Source organism: Bemisia tabaci, chromosome 4, assembly GCF_918797505.1.
Source record: "Bemisia tabaci chromosome 4, PGI_BMITA_v3".
Taxonomy (NCBI): Eukaryota; Metazoa; Arthropoda; class Insecta; order Hemiptera; family Aleyrodidae; genus Bemisia; species Bemisia tabaci.
In genome coordinates this window covers 26,060,964-26,086,686 of record NC_092796.1, presented here as the reverse complement: position 1 = coordinate 26,086,686, position 25,723 = coordinate 26,060,964, and the positions used below count along the sequence as shown (strand labels likewise).

Genomic DNA, 25,723 nt, shown 5'->3' with positions numbered 1-25,723 from the left:
ATTTAAGCAAGAATTCCGATTGAATCAAGAGTACTTTTTCTTGTCGATGTTTTTAAGAGTCTGGACTCTAGATCCAATGTGTTTTTTTTTTTTTTTTTTTTCAGTGTAAGTTCCTTCGTCCAAGAAGCGGCGAATTTACCCTCGCGAGGGCCTGCTCATGGATGCTCAATTTCACCCACCTCCGCAACAGTGCAGTGTTAAGGTGATCATACGCAAGGAGGAGTATACAAATGGAAGTAATACTCCGGCTACATAGCACATAGTAGCAGATCCAATTAGTATCTTGGTTACCCTCCCATCGGGAGCTTTCACGACGTCGATTCATTGTTTCCTCAGTCGTCGCGTCGTGCCGCGGGGGCGCAGGGCGACTGCGTCAGGGACCTCGGGCCCGCGTTAAATCGTCGCCCTCCTGGCAAAAAGGCGTAACTACACTCTGCGATGAACCCTGTCGTACATACAATATAATGTATTTCCGGGCTCATCCAGATTTGCAGTTACGCCCTCTTGTCAGCCGGGCGACGAAATGAGCGGAGAGGCAACTGAGTTCCCCGCTAATTCCAGTTCAAGAATCCGTGACCCCTGCTCGCGATTAGTGCGAATGACAAAGGGAAAGAGAACGACCAACTTCACACTATTAAATGGATACACTCATGCTAAAAGGAACTATGTGCATAAGGGTTGCGTGCGACATAGTTCCTTTTAGCGTGAGTGCGTCCTAATGTGCTATTATTCCATGAAGCAGTAGACTCGTATGCTATGTAAACAGACCTGGCGCGAAGTAGCCCTACTCGTTAAAAATCATTGCGAATGCGAACTTTTTTTCACAAGACGCTCCTTTGTTGTGATCACGCCTATCCAGAGTGAGAAAAATTAGATGAGCGTCATGGAAAATGATTCTCGGCGAATTTGGAATTTCGATTGTCACACTGCGAAACTGCGAACCTCCATTGCGGTGTTTCAAAATTTCCGCTCCTATTTTCTTCTCTTGAAGAGAAACGAGAAAATTTCATAGCTTGAGATTTACACAGAGTATCCTGCTAATAGAGAAGATTGGTTTTCCAAAAATAAAATAAAATAAAATGAAGTATGACAGGAAGACTGCAATTTCACGAACAGAGATACATGCTTTAGCACTTTGGCCATAGCTTTATTCATTGGCTGCAACTTTGTTACATTCAAGAGTGCAGACATTTGGGATTGACCTACACAAAAGAAAAATTGGACTTTTGTACCACTGAAAACGCTAACGGACCAAAAGTTTGAGCAAATCAGATTGGGCTACCCTCTCTCCGCCCTTGCTTGCGGAGGTCCCCCGATTTTATGCGAACGGGCCCATCGCGCGGTGGAGAAGTTTCAGCATCTCTGCAACTTCACGAAACGACCAGCGAACGGTCAAAAAGAGTAATTATTTTGTTCTGGCGCACTTGTAAGAAAGCAGCTCAACGTGCTTCCATGCAGAGAAGCATAATGAATTCACACTTTTCCGCGGAATTCATTCGAACTCCCGCTTTTGACAAATTGCCAACAGCATAAAATTTGCTACCGAGACCCTTTCGGGTCACTTCGAGAGGATAAAGACGGAAAAATCAAATCAAATACCGCGTGGTATCCATAGCAATGAACGTGTAACTACTCTGAATCATCATGACAAATTTTATTGACCCGACGATGGACATTCACTCGGCGCACAGCCCACTTCAGTTCATACCAGTGGCGTGGCGTGCTTTGCGATATTCGATTTTTCTACCATTTAAACCTTGTAAAAGTATCGATAAACAGGGTGTTCGCAACGAACACCTTAATAATCGATTCTTCACCATAGCTTCAAGTGGAGAAATATCGATAATCGATTATCGATTATTCTCGCCTTGCCACTGCTTCGTAGCCACCGAGAGTGACTCAATCGATGACGCATGACGCAGCATCTCCTCCAGTAACAGATTGAGCGCAATCCCAAGATCCTGCGATATGTCTTCTATTTATTTTAATGTCATGAACCGGTTTCGGGTGGACTGTAAAGTGTAAAGCCATGCCGCTCGGCTAGAACAAAAACGGCGGCATGACAGGTCGTTGAGCCCGGCGGGTAAGGGTCTTTAAACCGCCATTTTCTTTAATTTGTACTTCTTTTCTTTGTGATGTGAAAGATACACCGAGAAATAAAAACTGTGCTTAAAATTACCAAATTAGTGGCGTTTCTATGTACTTAATTGTGAGAGCGGCGTTTCGTATGAACTTTTAATTACTACACAGAAAAAAAAGTTACGGGATTTATAGACATACTGTCCGTTCCGGGCTTGGAGGCCGAAAGTTCTGGGTGCTGGAGCCGTAGCTTCAACTGCTTTGGGTGCCACACCCCAAACTTTGGGCGCCACACCCCAAACTTTGGGCCTCTAAGCCCGGAACGCCGACGGTATGTCTATGTAGCCCGTAATTTTTTTTTTTTTTTTTTTTTTTTTTTTTTTTTTTTCCCCCAGTGTAGTAGTCATGGCCAACGATGGAGGGAGTATTTCTACCATGAAATGGTGATTTTACTAAAAATCAACTCACACAATAACCAAAGTAGTGGTTGATGATTTTCAATGGTAAATTACCACTATTCTTGGAGCCACTATTAATTAAGAATGTAGAGGGAACACCTCTTATTTTGTAATTTTGATCATAATTAGTTTCTTCTCAGTGTCTGAGAAATATAGACAGTGCTCAATTTCATAATGGCCTGAACTATTCTTAAAATCTATTTTAATACAGTCTCGATATGCTAATTTGTGTTACATGCAATAAGAAAATTAGGCAGTTTATTGTTGCCCCGACCACGCTTCCCTATTGTTAGTAATCTGAACTCCATCCTCAACTTCGCGAGAACTGAATTCCCATGGTCTCCCTCGGGGTAAAAGGTGGGGTTAGCTTTTCTCTTTGAAAAGTCAGAATCCTCCTTCGCTCGGGAAAAGGGAACATCCTGGATGCGAGACCAGGGTATCTCGATTTTTCCTCCACGAGGGCGGGAGAGAAAATATAAAATTGACTCGTGGGTTTATCAAGCTCGAATCAAGGGGCAGACTCTTTTTTATTCAGAGCCGACGTTTCATCTTTGACTCGGTTATTTTACTGTTCTCATATTCAAAGTAGGAACGTGGGTGGAGCCGTGGGATTATAATTCTGTTTCCATTCGCAGCGCGACACAACACTCGAAGCGGTAAAACTGCGTGAAAAGTCGATAAAACCCCTCGCGATTCACTCAGAATTCGCAGCACATCACAGATGCAGCTCACACTGGTCTTAACACAGTTATTTCCCTGCAAATTGGAACCATACTTGTCGGGTTTTCTCGGTAAAACGACCGCGTTTTACGATGTGTCTTATTAGCCCTCTTAACTGCAGGGCCTTAGGCGAAATGAGGAAAGCCACGAGACAGTTTCTTCTTCTTTTTTTTTTAAAAAAAAAAGGTTCATAAATCTCAAAAACAAGAAAAACGAAACTTAATGAAAAAATTTAAAATCTCAATGTATCATTCTCGCCCTCAGAAAACCCTCGTTTTCCTCAAAATCGTAGAATTTTTGAGAGAGTTCTTCAAGGATACATCTAAAAATCAAAATTACGGATACTCGCCTTCATCTGTAATAAGCGCCGATTTAACACCCGAGAAAAATCGTATCGCATAACTTGAGCATATTCTGAGAGTTACCTGGCAACCTTTTTCAAACATTACACCAGCAGTGATATGTAAGAGCTTTTGCTCCAGTCAAGTTGAGCCTGAATTACTTTAATCTTACATCGACCGCAGGTAATACATACAAATTATATAAAAAAGAGGAAAAATGTGTTGATGCAACCGCAAAAAGTAATTCCGCTTCTCCGGCAAAGTAAATTAAGCTGGTTCTCTCTCTCTTACTCCCTACCCGGACTCATAGCGCTATTTCTGTCTCTTCTTGAATTACCTAGAGACCTACATTTTCGTTTAATCTCACATTGCCCAAGCTCTTGTCTCTCGGGTGTCATGTTTTCGTTTCATCTTTGAAATGTAGGTAAGATAAAAGCATGATGTCTTCCTTTTGCTGGTCCTCTATCTTGTATACCAAATATTTTTAGACTTTGAAAATTGAAGAAGTATGTGTTAAGCTGAAAAATTATCAAAATTATTGCGCTTTTCCGTTTTTCTTCTCATTTATTGCTTGATATAAAAAAAAAATGAAAAGAAAAAGAGAAAAAAAAATTATCAAAAAGTTTGTTCACAAGCTGAAGCATTTTCTGACGCTACCAACAACCCGAGACTTGCGGCTCGCGCATTTTCTGAACCACTGGCCCTGTTGCCAATATTAACGCAACTGTGATTCTGACGATGAAGAAGGTGCTAAACAAGCTAAAAAATCTTATATGACTTGACGGACCAGCGTTTATAGAGAAGCCATAAAAGTACAAGGTTTTCCAGTTAATCCTCGCTAGGCCAGCTTTTCAACGGAGCACCTACCGTCCCCACGGCTCGCCGTGCGTTTATTTACTTGCTCGTGAATTTCCGCCTCTCAAATGGCAATGAATTGTGTCGGTAGGACTCATGATACTCGGTCACACCGCGGAAAATGCCGAGTTTTATGAGCATTTAACGACGGCTCAAGGGTTCTTATTATAAACTTAATGCACTAAGATAAACAAGAACACAAAAGTTTGGTTGATGTGGGAAGTGGAACAGAAAGTAATCCAAGCTTTCAATAATTGATTTTGACTTTTCTGGGTCTTTTCATTTTTCTCTGTACTGAAATCAACGAAAACCTTACCAAACCAAGAAAATTTGAACAGCCCACTCTTTCAGCCGAATCTACAGCCAAAACTAAGCCAAGTATACACAACCATGTGCTTCTCAGTATACCGTTAATCAAAAGGAAATCAAGTGCATGACTGCATTTACACATTTCCTACCGTATTTTATATCAGGAAGAAAACAGAAACAGTGGAAACGTTATCCAAGTGATCGCACTTGAAACGGATATTTTTCACAGTGTCTTCCGATTTCATTAATTTAAAATCAGACCCGAAAAACTCAAGAAAAAAAGTTGGTGGTTCTTGATTCCTGCAAAGATGAAGGTCCCTACTAAAACTAGCAGTCAATGCAACGTGTCTAGCGAGGACACAATAGCAATGCCAGGATCTGACGACCCAGCTATTTGATTTGCTATAGGGATCGTAAAGCTAGGAATCTAGTTACTACTATCTATCGATTTATCTGGGCGTGACAGCAAAACATAAAAAAGGTCCTAACTCATCTACACCATTTTATCCCTAACATCATGGAGGTTTTGGATTTTCTTTCTACTTATATTTTATTATAAAAAAATTCCTCACTTTGGATGCAAAATTTTCGGTTTTAAAGCTGCAGGATCCTCTAAATTTATAATTTCAGATTTGGTTGTTATTGGCTTTTGTGGCGTTCTCCTCTTTTGCACCGCACCGACACGTTTTCTCCTCTGTTTTTTCTGCTCTCGAACTGTCGATGTCTCCTCGTTGATATGGAGGCATCGTTAACTTTCCTGGTGAAGTCATAGCTGAGCCGTGTGAACTCCTAGTTAGTAAGAGGATTTTGTAAACTCGTTCGGCTTCTGAATACGTAACCGGCAGTTTGAAGGTGGAGCGAGCTCGTTTCCAGAAACGGGAGCGGTTTGCTGATTATGAATTCATCGAAAGTTTTCGTCCTCCTCATCGTCGCGGCGCGCCGGCGTCTTGTAATTAAGACATTCATGAATGAATTCGAGTTCGACACGCAATCGTCAGTGAAATGATTCCGAAGAAAGTGGGAACTCGCGCGGCCCAAGTCGACGCGCGTTCGTTTCCACAGAATGCGGTCAGCTCGCCGCAATCGTAACGCAATCGTGCACTTGGCATATCGAGACGAGAGCTGCACTCGCGCTGTTTCCGCCGATTTTTATCGGATTGATATTTTTCGCGTGAGAATTCCGAATTTTTGCGTGTTTTTCTCTGTTGCTCGTCTGATTCAGGTGTTTTCTCCGTCCGCTTTTCCCGAATCTTATCAAAGTTCTTTCCGTTTGCAACGAGGAAACTGCTTTCGTTTGCGCGCGAGGAGAAGCAGCCCGCATCAGATTAACCAACCAAGAAACTTCTCAGGGATTCCATTGGTCGACCGAGAGGGCACGGAAAAGCTCGCTGATCCCCGCCCCCACCCTGTCAGCAAAAACTGACCTCCCCGCTCACAGTAATCTGTTTGGATTCGTCTTTGATCGATTTGGCGAGCAATATAGAGAGCTAAACAATTCACATTTCTAACCTCCAAAGGAGGCAGTGGCGATTCTAGCAAATGGGCAACGCTGCTAATACTCCATTGAAAGCCATTGAATATCCGAAGAAGTGATTGATTACGAAAAAGAACCGTCAGAAAAAGTTAAAATTTCATTGACATAGTACGGACCGGACAGTCTTTCGACAAATATAACAGTCGTCAACAGGGTCGTCAAATTAGTGCAACTTTCGCAAGTATTAGAAATCCGATCGCCATGTGAACACTTTGTCAATTTTGGACAGGAATTATAGTTGGACCACTGTGGTCACGGTGAACACCTGAACACGGTGGTCCGACCACCATGTTGTGGGACAAAAAGCTATAGTCATACTAACTTTGGACCAAAATAACTGGCCGAATTGACCTGAAACCGATCGCCACCCTTTTGACGAATGGGTCGCCAATTTTTGCTGACTGCACTGCACCGCAAAATTTGAGGGCTCTCTCGACGACCGTTTCCTTTTCCTTTATTAAGGAAACGGTCCATATACGGACGGTGCATATTTGCAAACCTGAACGCATCTTTCCTCTCCTTCAAAACGATCGACCCACTTCGCACGTTGTACTAGAGAATCGTCTCGTAATAGCAGTTCAGGATAACCCACTTAATTGAGAACGCAATAGTACTGATATTTAGGAGATAGAAAAAATCTTACCGTTTCAAAACCGAAAAAAACTTACGTGCCAGAGATGAATGAACTAGAATTCACATTTGGACATACACTTGTCCCTGCGTGTGACACAGAACGAGACGACAACTCACGGTGGAGTGTCATGCCCGCTCGGCGGCTCGGTGCGTTCATTTTTCAGGATGATTAAATTAAGACCTGACCCGGCCTAACCTGACCCAATTTCGGGCAGATCGCTCGCCTCCGTCTCCCACGCTACGCAAAGCCGCGTCACCGTCACCGTCGGACCGAACGCCCGCGGCGCACAGTGGATCGAGTCAATTAGAGAGGTCGGACATGAAATTTTTGACTAAAACTGCAAATCTCGATGTTTATTTCGTCACATTATAAATTTCACGGGGTGGTTCAGGAAGAAAATTTGACGAGGATACCAATGAAATCACTTTAAGAACCTCAAATTTTAGTCTAAACGGAGTTATAAGCGTTTAAAGTTTCCGAAGTTTGTCCGACCTCTCCTATTAGCTTGATCCACTGTGCGGGGGCCGCGGCGTGAGTCGGTGCTCCAACTCGTGCCCGTCTGATGAGAGGAGGCCTCTTTCTTTTCCGAACGGATGACACTGCACTCTCCGCCGAATTCACTCAAAAGTAAACAGACAGTGTAGCGAGATTCCTGCAACAATCCGCCCCGTTCCTTGTGCTCCACATATCGACGCTATTCGGGGGAAGGAGCGTAACTCCATTCCGAAGTTGCAAAATTGGACCTAACAATTCAATTTTTAAAAATGTACCTCTGCAATGAGGAGTTAAATGCAAAAACGGCCTTCGGAGATCAACTCTTCGAATTACACATATTGCCATTATTAAGTGGAAAAATTTTCAATTTTTTTATGATTTTTTTTTCTATAAAACAATTCCAGTTTTTTCTCTTCTTTTTAAAAACCCCCTACTTGCATCCCACGTAGGTTAAACGTGATTCTATGCAAAAACGGCCCAAGTATAGGGCATATAAACACAAAATGTACTTCTCAAATCAGTCGTTCTATGCAAAAATGGCCCGAGTACACCTTTTCTATTCCTGTTTTTTTCTCCTTTCCAACAATATCTTTCTCTGACTCAACTTAAACTTCAGGATATGACTACCTTTTTCTTGATCTCAGGCGATGAAATGCCTGATAATGTAACAAACAGGTACCATAATGAAATTTACAATCGCTGCGCTTTGTGGAACCGCGATTTTGCTACTCAGGCCGTTTTTGCACCAAACTCCTCAATTTTCATCCAGGACTTTTCTAATTTTTGTATGGATTATGAGATAAATCATTTATATTTCCAGCTAGAAAAGTTCAGGTATTTTACTTTAAAAAAATTTAATTTTCAAGGGGAAATTTGGCAACATTGGAATGTAGTTACGTTCTTTCGTAAGGGAGACGACGAAACGAGGGAAACACGGGGGTTTACGACCACGATTTGATAACGATGGGAAGAGGACGAACCGCGCATGCGTGCGCGCGCGTGAACGAGAGCAAACACCTACTTACGTGTGACACGCCTCGAGATGAACGGTAAACAGAACGCGCAGCGCACGACTCGTCAAACATTTTGAAAACTTTTGATTTCGACTTCAAGAATTTGTCTTTCGCTTTTATATTTTTTTATCGTTTTGTTTGTTTTTTAATCTTTTCTTTCAGTGTTTATTTCGAGTGCATATCACGGAGAAAAAAGAATCGTTGCTGTTACAACGCTCATAGTGGATTCCAAATCTTAACTGTTTCTTTGATCGTAGTTGCAATGTTACTTTTTTTGAAAATTAATCATTATGTAGGTCCCGATGACAATACTACGCTATTCCTGAAACCGAAATAATTGTTGGTGCAAAAGTAACATTGTAACTATGATTGAAAAAGTAGGTGCATGGGACCTGGAAACCACGGGGGGCATTGCAAGCGCAACGATTCTTTTTTCTCAGTGTTAGCCACTTGAAGTAAACAACGAAAGAAAAGAATGTGAGATAAGCAGGCAAAATGTTAAAAATAAATAAAAAGGGGAGAAATCTTAAATCCGGAGTCAAAAGTCGTCTCTGAGAGGGAGGTTACCATAAACTAGCTTTTCAACTTGATGTCTTGAAGCTAGAACGCACAATAATACTAATACTAAATGGATCACTGAAAATAGGACTAGTACCAGCAGGAGAAACAATAAGTGGTAAGCACTTAAGGAACAATCAAAGGACTATAATCTGTACGAGTTTCCACAAAATTCGATCATACTACAAATCTGTTCAAAATATCATTTCCAAACTCTCATGAAATAACAGGTTCTCACCTGGTAATTAAGTAACAGGTTGCAATTTCCAAAATAACAGAGCCAAGAGTGTAATCAAAAACATAAAAGGTCAAACTATTGAGCGATAAATAATAGCTGGAGGAGACTAAAACACAGGCAGAAAAAAAAGGATATTTGATTGGTCTCGCTGCTGGTCCCTTTTGTTGCCGCATCAATCTGTGCTATTCGGAGATGCTTTCTTTTCAGGATTGGAAAGGGTTCGCGAGTAATGACACGATAAATTTCGAGAACCCAAGGCCCCGATGGGTTGAATCCACTATTATTTCGATAAATTGCCTGCTTGGTGCGTAAAGAATGAAATACGACTGATCAAACTGGAGTATCGAACGGATCTGCCGGTAGGAGAAACCAATTAAATCGCAGCAGTAATTAACTGGGAATGATTTACGAGAGATAGCGGCGGGGAGTCTCAATTTTTCACGCGCACAATGCGAGCTTGAATTGGTTAAAAATAATTAATGAGAGTTTTGATTTGAATCGCCACAAGATGCCGTTGCAGGAGAACGAAAGGTCCGGCTTTTCACAGGCGCCTTGCTCGGGCTACCGTTCCTGTTAAGACCGGAAGGCTAAAAAACGTTTTACGCTCATCAATTTCTATAAATTCTTTGTTTCCAAAAAATCTAAGATATCTACCTCCAGGATACCGCATACTGCTATTATTCCGTAAACTGCAGCAATACATGCGTGATACAATGAAACCTATCTTCCTCTCCTTTATTTGTACAGGGTGTCTACTAGAACAGGCTGGGCAAAAATAAGTACTTTTACACTGAAAAAAAAGTAGTTAGCGTTGAGAACTAATTTGGTAAGTTCTCGCCAAGTAGAATCAAAATTAGGCTTCAGAACTAATGTATTGTACTGAAGCACCAATCAATTCGCTTCATACGCTGACTTGACTTTACTATAGCGCGAACCAGAATTGGAAAACAGCACTAACTGTAAAATTAGCGCTGTGGTAAGACAAATTCACCTTCGGGTCAAACTAATTCGCCCTCAACGCTAACTGCCACATTTTCCGTTACATTTATTTAGTTTCGAAAAAATTGCGTCGGTACAACAGCCTCAATCGCGTCAGCTCGTGAAAATCAATTGAAATGTGAAATTTCGGGCTCGTTCGACAATGTAAATACTCCCGGTATGATTTATAGTGTCCACTCTTTCTTGAAAACGTTCGAAAGCAACATAAATAAACCTGTTATGGTTAGAAATCGTCTGTTCGATTCAAAACGTAAACAAGCATGATATTCGTTGCAGTCGTCAATCTTCTGTATTAAATTGCGATTAAAGCGTTCCGCGTTCAGTTTATATTTTACGAAAATCTGTGAACTTAGACTGCTTACTTCTATAGTTAGTGTTCTCCCGTAATTTCAAAAGAATATCTTAAGTGTTCGGACGAGATATGTTTATTCGGTTTGAACATTCGCTACCATTTCATGTGTGAGTGTGTGTCTCTCTAAAGGATAATTCTGTCTACTTGCACATACCTATGGGATATTCCTTTCTTCTGTCGTTCATTTGGAACCGGTCAGTTTATTTTTACCTCTCATCTTTTAAGAAATCTTCTTTTCCTGAAAGCATTGTCCAGTTATCATTCGCTATGCCGTTTTCTCCTCTCTCAGTTTTGAGGTTAGGTTGACCCAACCCTACCGAATTCGAATTAGAGTAGCGGAATTAGTTCCCAGCACTAATAGTGGTTAGTGTACAGAAACCAAAAATCATGTGTGTCCAAATCACACAATTTGAGTTAGTGTATAGAAACCATTTTTAGTCATCTGACGCTAACTCATTTTTTTCAGTGTACAGTACTTTTTCAGTACATTCTCAATAAATTCAGTACCTCCTCTGACAGAAAAATTCCGTACTTTTTCAGTACCTCCATTTGACGAAATTCGAAAAATTTCAAAAATCTGAAATTGCGCCAAAAATGACAACAAATTAAAAAAAAAATCCGGACCTTTTTGTGGAATTTCCGCACTTTTTCAGTGCTTCCGGTCCGCCCTTAAGAAATCAGTACTTTTTGTGGACTTTCCGGAAATTCCGGACTTGTAGACACCCTGCGACTGATTGGGGGAGTATTAATTGATTACAGGAGTATAATGTACATGCAAATGCTTGAGCATTTTCATGTTGAATCTGGCTCATGAATTGATCTCTGAACTCCTTACCGTGGAAAAGTGACGAGTATGAAATGAATTTTAGTACACAAGGTGATACTCTAAAAATTGAGGGGAAAGCATGCTTTAATCATTAAAAGAATTAGATTGACTGAATTCAGCAAATAAGAACCTACTCTGTTGAGGAACAAGGAATCTGCGGAGAGGAGGCGCGCAATCGCGCGATCAACTGAACTGTGCATAGTGCTTTGTCTTTGTTCTCTTCATTTTTCTCCTCCTGATTCATCGCACGTTATCAATAAAACTGGCCGCGAACAATTAGCGAACGAGTGTCAAGAGCATAGCCGTCAACCGAGGGAAGATAAATGGTGAAGAATGAGAAAGAGTAAGCGCCGGCAGTTCGGTGCAACGACCTGTTTCGGTCTCGTGGATCGGCTGCAATTGCAAAAATTATCAAGATAATACCTCTCGGACTGCAGTTAACCACCTATTGACAATCTTCTCTTCCGGAATCGAAGTTGCCGGATTTACAGTAAATTATAAATTTTAAACTATTTTTTAACGATTCAGTCAGCATCATTCACGATATCAGTCAAAGGCAGACAGAATTTGTCGCACCTCAGACGTAATGGCGTAACTCGATTTAACTGTTTTTCGCATATCCCTACGCTTTCCGGAGCTCATGTAGTAAGCAGTGGCGTGGCGTGAATGATCGATTATCGATATCTCGCCATTTGAAGCTATGGTAAAGAATCGATTACTAAGGTGTTCGCTGCGAACACCCTGATAATCGATTTTTTTTCATAGGTTTGAGTGGCGTATCAATCGATATATCGCAAAGAACGCCACGCCACTGGTAGTAATTGAGATATGCCCTTATACGTTAGACTTAGAGGAGCGACGAATTGGCAGCATCGAGACGCAGCGAATCGACTCTTGACGTCGCTTTGATGCGATGATCGATGACACGAGAAAACGTTACTTCCTGTTATGTTGTCCTTCCAGTGTACGCACTGGAATGCCTCTTTCCCTCTTGCCGGGAAGCATTTCTGCACGCCGTATTGATTTTTCATAAATCCATAAAAATACTCGGAAACTCGTCTAGGAAGGCAGCGCGAAACCGTTGGTTAGACGATCTCAACGAGGCTAAAATTCTCGGAGATCAAGCATGACCGAACAAATACTGCGATTCCGATGAGTACAACTTCTGAGAAACGGGACACTCGTGGAATATGACCCACAGCAATCGACAGTGTATCAATTCTCCGATGTACGTTCGACGCAAGATGATAGGTGAATATACTCTTCAGTTGAGCTCATACTCATACTAAGGGATAGTTTAAGGTTGGAATTCAATGCGCGCCTCGAGATTAACTTCATTTTAATCTCACTGAAGGCTCACCGATACGCCCTTAAAAAAATTTCGAAGAGGAATTCTGAGAAAATCTCTGTTCTGACATCAGTTTCACGAGAGGATTTTTTCCCCCTTTAATAAAAATTGTACAATATTTAAGCAAGGCACTTCGCAAGAGTGAGATCAGAATTGGTCCCCGTAGTTCAAAGGTTTCATTCCTTCAACTACCTCACGTTTCGCTAAATTATTCATCGGAAACCTCTAAACGTACCTAAAAATAGAGAGGATTGGACGTACCTAACATCATAAATGAGGCCTGTTCTGAAAACCCTGCAAAATTCAAGCTTGTTGATCCGCGCAAACAAAATGCAAGAAATATGAGAAAGGTTCTCTGATAATGCCCGAGACTGCAAATGCTCTCAAAAGAGGATTATAGGATTTTTATCGACGGAGAGAGTTCCTTTCTCCTCGAAAACCTTTTCGAAAACCAACCAAATAACTTTCCCTCGGCTTAACACAAATGTGCACTCGATATAGTTCCTGTCATACTGGTGCAGTCTGTCCACTCGAAAGCATCAATATTTACTTGAAGCGTTGAATAAAAAAACAAGAAAATGCAAACAAAGCGGAGCCTCCACCTTTTCGGCTCCGAACACCTTTTAGAGCGTTCGATATGGATTGTTTGGAGAGGAAAGAAACGTGCTTTAGCTTAAGGATACAACCCGCGCGATACTCAACTTAATCCGAGGTTGCACATTTTATCGAATGTAATTTTCAATACCCCAGTCCCTGTTCAATAAGGTAAAACGAATATTTTTACCACCATCTATCAACCATGCACGTGATCTACCTGGACGATCGGGAGGTGTAAAAACAGGCCCAGCTGACTTGCCAAATGGAACAAAAGAGGGACTTTTCAATAATCGGATGAGTAAATAGACCAGTCATAAAAAATTTTAGAAAGATTAAGGCATGTTTTCTAAAAAAAAAAAAAAAGAAATCTGTTTCACTATCCAGGCTACCTAGGACCGGACTGGTGGACAAAGGGAAAGGCAAAAAGATAGCAGGAATAATTCACCGAACGTGGCGGCGTGCATCACTGTCAGTTTGCCTTCAGTTTTGAGAGTAGGCAACCCGAGCTCCCACGTGGCCGAATAGTGGTATCCCTCTCAGATATCACGACTGCTCGAGGAAGACAGCAGAAACATTTACCCGAAGTCCAACCAGGAAGTTTGGCGTTAAGTGGCGAATTAACCTCGAATTTTTTTATTTTTCGCGAGATGTTTTGCTGCTAATCATTTTAAGTCTCCGTGCGGAAAAATGGATGTTCCTAAATTGCTATACTTGTGTATCGAGGTAGTGGTATTATTAGGAAACAATTAAGACATAGATAAATAAATTATAAATAATAGATGTAAACACATATGATTAAAATTGATTCACGTAGACGTATTTCTTTTCGCGTGCGAACAGGGCCAAGCCCCTAATTTTCCCTTTGTTGGGTCTGAGTTGGATTCGTGCAAAAGGTAAGTTTTACTCGGAATGAGTTTCACAGAGATTTCGGTGCATTTGTATGTCACTCTACAAGTGTATTTTTAAGGGACTCCACCTAGCGGAACGGTCCACTTCAAGTTTCGGACTAGAATTTTTCTTTGAAATCATGCAAAGGTGATAACCATAAATCGTACACTGGAAAAAAAAAACACATTGGATCTAGGGTCCAGCCTCTTGAAAACATCGAAAAGAAAAAATACTCTTGATTCAATTAGATTTTTGCTTAAATCAAAAGGAAATCCGCTCAAATTAGGAGACTTGGTTCTTAATTTAAGCAAAAATCCGATTGAATCAAGAGTATTTTTTCTTGTCGATATTTTTAAGAGTCTGGACTCTAGATCCAATGTGTTTTTTTCCAGTGTAGTCCCAAGAAACTGTACTCAGTTCCGCGATACGTAATATTGGGCGTAAGTTAGTCTAAAACCAACGAATCTAGAAATCACAACTCCTCCAGTGAAAAAAACGCAATCCCGATAAATTTGACAACATGTAGGTTGTCAGGTCAGGTCCACTGGGCTACCAAACTGAAAGCAGGTGTAACACAGGTGGGTGGAGGGGCTGCATCTTGAGCGTTGGGCAGGTAATTGAAGAGGCACCCGTGGTAGAGGAATATAAAAGGGGGAAAAAGGTCCACAGATACGCATCTGGGAGGATGAGAAAAATGATACTAAGTCGCGGTCGTCGGGAGAGTGGGCAGTAAACAGAGAGGGAAGGAAGGTGAGGAGGGGGTGCGGGGGCGAGGGTCGGGGGAGAGGCAACTCCTGGTCCTGATGCACCCCTGCATGCGAGCTAAGATTTCGCTCAAAGATGACTGATGAGCAGGTGGTGGAAGAAATACTCCCAGGCCGAAAATAAGGAGCAACGGGAACTCGAAGAGGGTGCTTCACCCCTGCAGCCTCTGCTCCTGCTCCGGAACCTGGTGTTTTGCCACGCTGCGTATGCACAACACACAACACTGCCGAGCTAAGGAAGAACGCCGTATGAACATTCGAGTGGTGCCAAATTTCCTTCGATAAAATGTTTAGTTATGAAGAAAGTTATGACTATTTTTCCTTGAAATTTTCGGGAACTTTAGGTGAAATTGCGAACAAAATTATCTGAAAAATTGGAGCGAAAATATTCATGAGTTTTCCAGAAAATTAGCGTTTTATCAAAGGAAATTTGGCAACGCCTGAAGGTTCATACGGCGTTCTTCCTTAGCACGGCAGAACACACCCCCGCCAAAAAGCGTGGGATCACGCCCGGTTTTAAGTTAATCTCCTCCTCGTAAACGACTTCGCTTGCATTCAACGGCGACGCTCGGGATTCAATCCGAGGTGCATATTTAATCCTCCACGGATTTGCCGATTTCCGGATTTGAGGCGCTGTAAATCGTGCATTTTTTCCTAGCTGCAATCTGCCCTCAAAAGGTTAGGGAAATTTATGATAATGATAATTAATGGGATGCTCCTTGACGGGTTGGAACTTCCTTGAGTTATGAAGAAAAGGAGGGAGAATCAGTTGTTCACGCTCCGAAATATTGCACGATTTTACATTCGATTTTTAAGCCATTTCCTCTCCTCGATTCCAAACTGAACGAGCTCATTCAAAGATCATTCACTAAAGAGCAGTATTTTTACAAATCATGAAAAAATTAATTCAATAATATAAGAAATATAAAAGCGCACGAGGAAATTAGCTCTGAGGCATTGCAATTTTTACGTACGAACGACTGTAAATCAGTGAACTACTTTCGGAGAATTACTCTGATTTTAAGGCCTACGTTACGATTATTTTGGAAAAATTAAAGAAAATGTTTCCAGGATAATAAAAAGCGTTACAAGGCACGACATTTTATATTTTAGTGATGATCTTCTCATCTCGTATTATGAAAATCGGTTTTGATGAAATTAAACCTAACAAAATTGAAGAGATTGATTTTACGATTACGCTTTCGCGATGTCATTGTTTCTGTTTACATCGATTTATTATGTGATGAAAAGCAATCTCGACTTACGATTGCGACAGTGAGCACAACGTTATTCCATCTTGATATGATAATTACCTGGAACAAAAGAAGAAGAAAAATCCGATTAAGTTATGAATTCACGGAAGACATCAGGAATGTACGAACACTGTTACTTCACACGACCCTAGAAAAATGCAAAACCGCAAATACCATAAAACTTACGAGTAAAAACTCTATTTTTTTTCTGAATTGATGGAAGGAACGCATTTTTGTAGTCATAAAATAGTTGCAGTACCTCTATATGACGTATTCCGATGAGTTTTTAGTCCCAATCGCTGGCGACTTTAAGTTTTTTCAGCGCGTTAAATTTACATTGCACGTCGCAAAAGCGAGCAAGTCGTTACTATTTACAAAGTGTGTTTGTTGCTCCTATCAAGAACTTCCTTTCTTTCCTTTTTTCCCTTTCTTTTCCTTCTCTTTCGATTCAGACAAACTGAAGCGTGAGGTTCCGACGGATCTAAATTAGCGAATCTCAAAGGACGGAGAGGAAAAGTGCGATTGGAGCAGGAGTGCAAAACTCATTCGAATGGAGAGAGAGATTTAAGTCAGCCGCCTTCGGGGATTTAAAAAAGAATCTTGAGGATGCTCTCTTCGTTAGATAAATTCGAAAACAACGATGTCGGATTTTCGCAAAAGTCGTTATCTTAAACCTTTTCTTATTTTCTTCTAAACCTTTTTTCCCGTAGAAAGTAATTGGCGCAACAAACTTTACTTTTAATTGTTAATAATTAAATGGACCGCGTTAAGCAGAAAGGAACATAGCCACATTATCAATTGCCATAATTGGGCAATTTAATTTTTACAGGCAATTTTATTTTAACATAAGAACAGGGTTGTGCGGATTTTTGTGCAAATTTCAGTGAATTTTCTACATACATAGTGGGATGCGAATTCCTTTAAATTTTCAATGTAATCCGCACAAACGTTCTCTTGTTCAAAATTAAAATGCCTACTTAAATTCGATAATAGCTGATGTGGCCTGGTTCCTTATTGCCGAACGCGGTCCACTGCAAAAATTGCGATGAAAAGTTAGTCTAAATCTGCCAAAATAAAAGTGATTAAATAGGGAATAACGCCTGATGATATCACAAGGCGGCGTAATTTCTAGCTTTTAAATCTACTTTTCTCAAAATTACACTTTCTTTGGGCAAATTTTTTTTTTCGAACGTTTGGCATCAGCGCGAGAGAAAGCAGACGTTGGTGCAATGGTCCTAGATCAAACGGAATGAAGAAGGGGGAGCAAGGCTGCAAGGTTGAGGAGATTCAGACTCCCACGATGTTCCCTATCTCTGCGTACTGCGTCATCCCTGAAGATAGCCAACCAACTTCGTTTTTATCGCTCGAAGCTGCTCGATCCGGACGAGGAGATGAACGTACCAGTACCAGTGCAAGACAACTTCAATACGGTCTGAAAAATTGTCTATACCCCACCGATCACTGAGCAATGGAGATGTTGCATGTGTGAGGAATTTGCAATTTGACTGTTGATTCTTGTATAAAAGTTCGCGAGAAACACAATGGTGCCACTGGTTTTCTCTGAAATCGTCTCCCAGGCTCAAAAAAAGCTCTCAAAGTGAGGCCAAAATGGAGGGGATATCCCGCCCTACCCTGAGAGTCCACCTCTACATCAAAACAAACTCTCCATGCATAGATAGGGAGCAAATACATTAGCAGGGTTGCCACTTTCTTTGGGGACTCCAAAACTGAAAACATTCTGATGTTTAATACTAATATTTTTTTTTCATCCACGGAAAGGAATCCAGAACCTGGCGGTGTGCTTTATTCAGAAATTGGGTACTTCGGGGTAGGTTCGACACCAAGAAAATACAACTTTTCAACGACTTGAGCGCGCACCGTGGTATACGCGCAATGTATGAAGTATCCTGCAGACTTGTATGGCGCTATGCTATGTCGTCAGCGCGCACCGTGCTGTACGCGCAATGCATGAAGTATCCTGCGGTCTTGTAAGGCGCTACTGTGCGCCGTGCGCGCCGGCCGCACTGTGTTTGATGTGATTATTCAAACTTGCGGCGTCAGCGGTTTTGAACTTATGATTTCAAAGTTTTTGTTGAGTTTGTTATTGTCATTTCAAATGACAAAATATTACATAAAACCCAGCTAATTCGCATCTTTTCAATTATATTTTTATAAATAATTTTAAAGCCTCTCCGGTAATTTTTTTCTTTAATATACAGCGCAGGGGTGGGGGGGCAGCATAATTAAGTGCCTACCCCTCCGTCCACAATCGCCACCGCCGAAATTCTCTGGTCCGCAAACTCCACCGGCCCTGTTCCGCCTTTCCGCATCGCCACCATCAAAATATAAGAATCCGCAAACGCCACCCCACCGCCAAATTTTGGATACTTGAGGTATAGTAATCTGGCAACACTACACTAGGAGTTGACGCCGCTGAGTCTGTGTATTCGTCGTTTCTCTCACGAAAGAACTTAACTACATTCCAATGTTGCTAAATTTCCCCGCAAAGATCACACTTTACAAGGAGAATTTTGGGAATTTCTACCTGAACTCCTAACTGATTATTTTTCTGATCTCACGCAAAAATTAGCCGATTTGTCAACAAAAATTTTAAATTTTGCAACCATGGAACGGCGTTTTCTTCGTTCGGGAAATGACGCATTGTCTCCGTTGGGATCATCTTTTTCCGACACCTCGTGTCCGCGTCGCGTCCGTCGCTGCGAGCACGGACTCTGCCACTCAGACTCCGGAGAAATTAAATCCGGATTAGGGACGTTCCGTCCCGATTCGGTCGCTTACGTCATGCGGAACGGAGCAATGCGCGCGCTGCTCCAAGTCAAGATCGCGGCCTTACCCGATGATTTTGACCATGGGCATTGAAAATGGAAAACGTTAAACCAGCCCATTGTGAAGGATATTTCATAAACTAACGTGGCGTCAAACCGCAGTTCTGAGTGAGAATTGAATTTTTCCGATTCAGAGCAGCGGGCCGATTATAGACAAAGCTATAGACAAAGAAGACATAGGGAGTATGGAGCGATCCTATTGGTTGACAAGGTTGGTTCCCATAGACTAAGGAAGAAAAATAATGGACTAACTGTCGGGTCTTTGGTGGGTTGCCGTTACTCAGTCCATTACCTACCTCCTATGTCCATTGCCACCACCCGCTTCCACCAATAGGATCCCTCCAAATCCCTTTTGTCGTCTTTATCTGTAGCTTTGTCTATCAGTTTCGATAATCGGCCCGCAGTGGAGGAGAAGCTACGTTAATCTTCGAATGCAATTTGATGGCATTGAGGTTATCAGCAACGATGCGTACAAACTGAGGTCTTGTCATATCCTTCTTATTAAAAATCCCCCAAAAAGCTCCAGTCAATTTTTGGCCTTTACTTTGCACTTACTGGTTTGTCGTAAAAATTGTAACAGCAACACTGGCGTTCCACGAAAGTGGGAAGGGTAAGCTTGGGTACTCTTACAACAATGAGAAAAAATTCGGAGCAGATTCGGAGAACAATAAAGTCACTAGGGGGCTACGCCCCTGGCCCTACGCGGCCCAACCCCCTGAAGGCGCTCCGCGCCATCAATGGGCCGCTTCGCGGCCCTATTTTTACCCTCCTTTCAGTGTTAGGTTTATTTTCCCCCTAAAAAATTACGATATGATGTATACTTTACTTGTAGAATGAAATAATTTTTGGTTTTGATGAATAAAGAAAAAAATAATTTTTTGAAGTCAAAAGAAAGCGTTTTAGAATGACTGCTTGATGAAGTATTGCAGTAAAACAACGAACAATGATAATCAGGTAATAATTAAGTATATCAAAAGTCGGGAATCGAACCCACATCGTAGTCCAAGTGGACGCATTTGACGTCTTAGACGACTCGGCCACCGCTCGTCTTGAGGGAGGTGGTGCGAATCTTGTGTAGATAAGTATAGAGCTGATGCGCAGGCTACCCAGCTACTGCGCAACCTCCTCGACCACTGCGCATCCTCCCGCGCATAGCGGTAGCAGTCCCGGAGCATTCTGTAAATTCACTCACTTTTATAACGTGATTTTAAAAAAACCTGGGTCCTATTTCCAAAATCTAATTAGAGCGGGCTCATCTAGGGCCAATTACCTGTCGATCTACGCAAAAATCATGGAAATCGGCCCGGTAGAACGCTCAAACGAACTATGACAAAAAGTATAAATTTACATTGTTTAAATGGGAGAATTCGCAACTTTACCACGTAATATAAAAAAATCTGGGCCATATTTTGAAAATCTGAAAAGAGTTGGCTTATCTAGAGACAATTGCCCGTCGATAGCCGCAAAAATCATGAAAATCGGCCCGGTAGAACGCTGGAACTAAGCGTCACCAGTTTCGCAAAATTAGGAGGTCTTGGAGCTTATAGTATAGATGGCAGAGCCTTTGGATAGAGTACTTTAAAATTAAGAGCTACGCTCCTCAATCTCAAGACTCATACGCTCTTTTAACGAAGAAGTCCTCAAGTTTTCGATATCTTCCCGTACTATATGCGGCGCGGCTGCGACAGATATCTACCGTCATATTTCCACTATCAACATGTGCCGGAAATCTACCTACAACAATGACACGCAGAAGTCTGAAACCGAAAACATGCCAACGTGTGATGCGACTGGCGCCTATAGCGAATGGCACCACCTAGTTTTAGCTTTGCCCCAAGAAGGCGTATCTGTAAACAATTTTGCCAAGTCACGTGAGGGATTTATTTGATGGACTACCGGCGCCGCGGTTTGGTGCGGCGCCGGGTGATAATCCAAACGCGTAAACATAAATGCGAACCTATTCAGGCATACAAAACAACCATCATTTCTCCGATGAAAAGATAGACGGTGGAGGAAAATCATGACGGAATCGACTTCCACTTTCACTGGTTTTCATACCTCGTCGATCGTTCGAAGGATTACAGGTCTCCTCGACTTACTGTCAATCGTTACGGAATAATAAGTTGGAAAAGTTAATCCATCTGCCTCTGACAATGCTCCGATTGACTGAGCAAAAAATTGCTGTAATGTAAATCACACCAAAAACACTTCCGTGTAAAAATGACCCGCCAAGCTAAAAATATAAATATTCGTCGCCTCAAAAGCAATGATATCAAATGAAGTAGACGCCAAGCAAATTTCCTGAATATAAATTGTAAGTTTCTCCTCCCTTCAACATTATTACCGGAAAAACGAAAATTATAGACAAAAAAAAATAATTTAAAAAAGGGATACAAATTTATCACCTTTTTTTGTAGTACAATTGTACAAAAAAAATGATAAATTTGTATCGGTTTTTTTAAATTATTTTTTTTTGTCTATAATTTTCGTTTTTCCGGTAATAATGTTGAAGGGAGGAGAAACTTACAATTTATATTCAGGAAATTTGCTTGGCGTCTACTTCATTTGATATCATTGCTTTTGAGGCGACGAATATTTATATTTTTAGCTTGGCGGGTCATTTTTACACGGAAGTGTTTTTGGTGTGATATCATGAAGTTTTTCGTATAAATGATCACAAACAAATAAAAGGAGCAGAATAGTCTGATTTTTATACCTACTTTTATTTCGTTTTCAATCTAAGAGAGATTTGAAAACTTCTGCAGTGTCTGATAGGGTATAGGTATTGATGAGCACTTGAAAGGTACCTAATTAATGAAATATAATGTAATTTCTTGACATTTTTAAAGCAAATTTTTAATAAAAATATTGGCCCGAATTTTAGCATCTTCCTCGATTCGAGACCTCGTTTGGATCACCTCCAACTTTCCTCAAGTGACTATCGCTGGAGGAAGTCTCGAGATTTTCGTAAGGGAGGTCCTGACGCCCCTTTAGGGAGATCTGAGGAAACTTTAAAAAAAGTGATGATTCTTTTTTCTGGCTGTAATTTTTTCACCAGGTGGGCGAGAAAAAAAAGCGTAGAAGGAAATTTTTTCTCATTGTCTTGATTCTCCTTCTTTTTCTAGAAACATTTCCATAAATTTATGCTATATTTCCCTTTAAAGAGAGACTAGAGGTCATGGATGTCCACTTTTATCCGAGCTGTCGATCATTCATCAAGTCATACTGAGCTGCTGTGTTCTTATTTCTTTTTCAAAAAAGACTTAAGAGAACTCCAGTCTTGCTTCTGAAATGACTTGAGTGACACGCTTTTGGAGACGACATAATTATGCCTTCATTGTCATTTACGCACTTATTTCGTCAAAAAGGATGTGAGCGGCCTGAGGCTTTTTGCCTCATAAACCTATGTACATTCTGACAAGAAAATACGTACGTGGCTTTCGGTTAATGTTCTAGAATGGCTTAAGGGGCATTTTTTTTTAAATGAGCTAAGTCATCCGATCCTGTATTTTTATTGTTCAAGTAAGATTTACAAACTAGGTTTTTTTTTTTTTTTTTTTTTTTTTTTTTTTTTTTTTTACATGACTTGAGAGCCACGCTATTCCAAAACGACGTAAGTTCTGATTGGTCCGTGGTTAAACTACCCAACACTGAATTTTCGGTTTTTTAGTGAGAAAAATTTCTGAGTAACTCATTATTCCTCCATCCTTTCCTCTCATCTCTAGGTGCCTCTCTACAAAATAAACACAAAAATTAACACATCGGATCAAACGTGGCCATACTTTTTCAGTCAAATGAAGCCAAGAAAGGATAAATAATGGATCTCAGATTCCCAACAACTGAGAAATGAGTCTTACAGGAACATACTTAAAAATAATTTCCACTGGTTAGGCCTCCAAAGAAATGAACTCCTTGAGAAAATTAGAATTTATGTATCAGGCAAAATCCAGTGATAGCATGGGTACCTGGTATTGCTAAAACAGTGATGAACTATTTGAAAGCATGCACAAGGACACTAACAAAAATATGGACACGCATCCTTTGACATTGTGCACCTTGACCCTCAAAAAATAAAATAAAATTACCATAAAAACTAGAAAAGAAACGAATTAATGAGAAATGTTTTTAAGGCAGGGTAGAATTAAATGAAAAAATAAGTATTACCTACTTGAGTAGTCTATTCACAGATCCTGAAGTAACATAGATCAATTTTGTATGTCAAAAAAAATCATTTGATTGAGGAATTCAAATGTTTCTGAGGAGAGGGAAAGAGATCACTTTTAACTTATGCGCACCTTCACCAAACTTATTATAGCAAAGCAGGTACTCAAACGAAAATGCATGTTTCAAGTCAAGGTTGACAAGGAGCTTAAAAGAAAAACTCTGTGCTCTGGAAGAGGGAAAGTTGAAAAGCATGATGTCATAAATACTCACAGGAAATTGAACTCTTTCCACGCGATATTGTAGAAGATTTGAAGGATGAGAGCGTATATGGATAAGAGAATTCAGAGGCTGATGTGTTGCGTTGAAATTGACAGCTGTGGACAATCAATCCATGGTCTCCGCAAATTTTTGAATATCAAATCAGCGGAGAACCATGATTTTTGAATGAGACAGCCATTAGCTACCTATGCAAACTGACAAGGTAAATTGCTTTCTGAAAAGGCAGCTAAGAATTGGCGATCTTGGTAATTTCTTGAATATGACGCTTGATGAGAATAGCATTCAAACCATGTCCCTTTGCTGCGACGAGATAGGATTAGCGAATATGACTCAGCAAGTACAGATTCTGGGTTCACTTTAATAACTTAGGGCCGGGATCAAACCACGCACATCTTGATTTCAAAGAAGTTTAAGCACTTAACATACCAACCCAAAGAAAAGCATCATGATAACAAAGTCCTTGATTATGCAATCAGTTCTGCGCCTGATGCTGTTAGAGCTTGCTCATCGCATGTTGAGACTAATGTCAATTTTCTGATCAGCTCTGAATCAGCACCACTTAATAACACGTTAATACATGATAACAGATGGCACCATTGGCGAGTTGTGACAAAAACAATACAAGAGCTTTATAGAAACATACACTCAGCGAGCTCAACAACGCAACGCTTACTAGAATAAGACAGATTTTCATGAGCGATACGAAACACTTTCAATGCAGACAATGCTCATGATTTTAGAGGCCACGTTGAAAACTAATAGTAAATCATGTTCAGTATCTGGAAGACGAAGAAGAATATCATCGTCATAGTCACAAATCAGTTTAATACAGTGTCGAGTGCTTAACATTGACTCGATAGAACTTGCGCTTGTGGAAACCAGCTGCCAACTCGGCGAATCACAATCAAGTGAGGGTATCGTTTATAATGCTTGATAAGTTACCTGAGAGAAAGAGATATTCCTTTCCTATAAATCACATGTAGATAGTACAGTAGGAATGAAATAATAAACCATGGGGTTTTATGGCTAGTACCTAGTTGAGATTGAGACGCGGATGTTTGGATGTGGCTACACCATCAACTTTTTCCGAAGAATAGGTAAACCACGCACTTCCGAAAATTTCCACTCAGAATTCATGATGGTATAAAGGTACATGATGATGATGAAAATAAGTAAGAGAAAACAAAGGCTTAGTCAAGGCATAGCAACAGTATAGGTAAAGGGGCTCTAGGTGTGTAGTCTGTATCAGCTGTTTCCTCAAAGACGATTGGGGTCCGGTGGAAGCTTCAAGTGCTTGAACTATGATTATTTAGGACTAAATCACATTTAGCAACATATGAACTACAGAGAAAAAGAATTAATAACTTTAAAACGATTACAATTCACACGTTTTTTGACAATAATTGACACTTGACACTGAACACCTGTGATAACAATAACAAAACCACGAATGGCCGCCGCCGTGCCGTAATGGCATGCGAACTCTAGCGTCAGAAATAACTTACGACCCGGGAACTTATGAAAGAAGCCGCTAAACTTTAATATATTCCGAATAAATTCCCAAATTGTTCTTTTATTGACACTGAATGAGTTTATTCAAGTGTTTTTGTTTTGGTTTGATAAAAAAAGCGCGCTAACAATGAGAATCGGCAGCTATAACCAGGCCAGGAGTTCTAGAAAACGAAGGAAGTCCGGTAGCGTTTTATAATCTTTAAAACGTCATATCTCCGTTAATAATAAGTTTTGAAACATCAGACACCAAAAATTGTGACCTTTGAATCTTGAAGAATCATCATGCCAAATTTCAACATGATCCTTTGAGTAGTTTTTTTGCTACGGGGTGATAAAAGTTAAAAAGCAGCGAAAATCGGCAATTAACGAAGGAAGTCCGGTGGCGTTTTATAATCTTTAAAACGTCATATCTCCGTTAATAATAAGTTTTGAAACATCAGACACCAAAAGGTATGGCCTTTGAATCGTGAGGAATCATCATGCCAAATTTAAACATGATCCTTTGAGTAGTTTTTTTGCTACGGGGTGATAAAAGTTAAAAAGCAGCGAAAATCGGCAATTCCTAATATTTTCTGTAATGTATACCGTCGACCGACGGTTATCGGGTTATCGCCCCGCGTGTGTGTGGTTGCTGCAGAGTCGTTTGAAGGCGTTTTCCGGT

The 25,723-nt window shown here is 40.8% G+C and overlaps 1 protein-coding gene across 4 annotated transcripts in view; it reads right to left on the bottom strand.

Annotated features, from left to right (window-relative positions):
• Nucleotides 1-25,723, bottom strand: part of Arl4 (ADP ribosylation factor-like 4) — a 122,745-nt gene that overhangs the window by 12,817 nt on the left and 84,205 nt on the right. For 2 of the 4 annotated variants that reach the window (XM_072299566.1, XM_019060646.2), the window contains exon 3: nucleotides 16,274-16,321. The exons of the other annotated variants lie outside the window; for them this stretch is intronic. The gene's annotated coding sequence lies outside the window, so the exon portion shown is untranslated. The remainder of the gene's footprint in view (nucleotides 1-16,273; nucleotides 16,322-25,723) is intronic. 4 annotated transcript variants of the gene reach the window in all.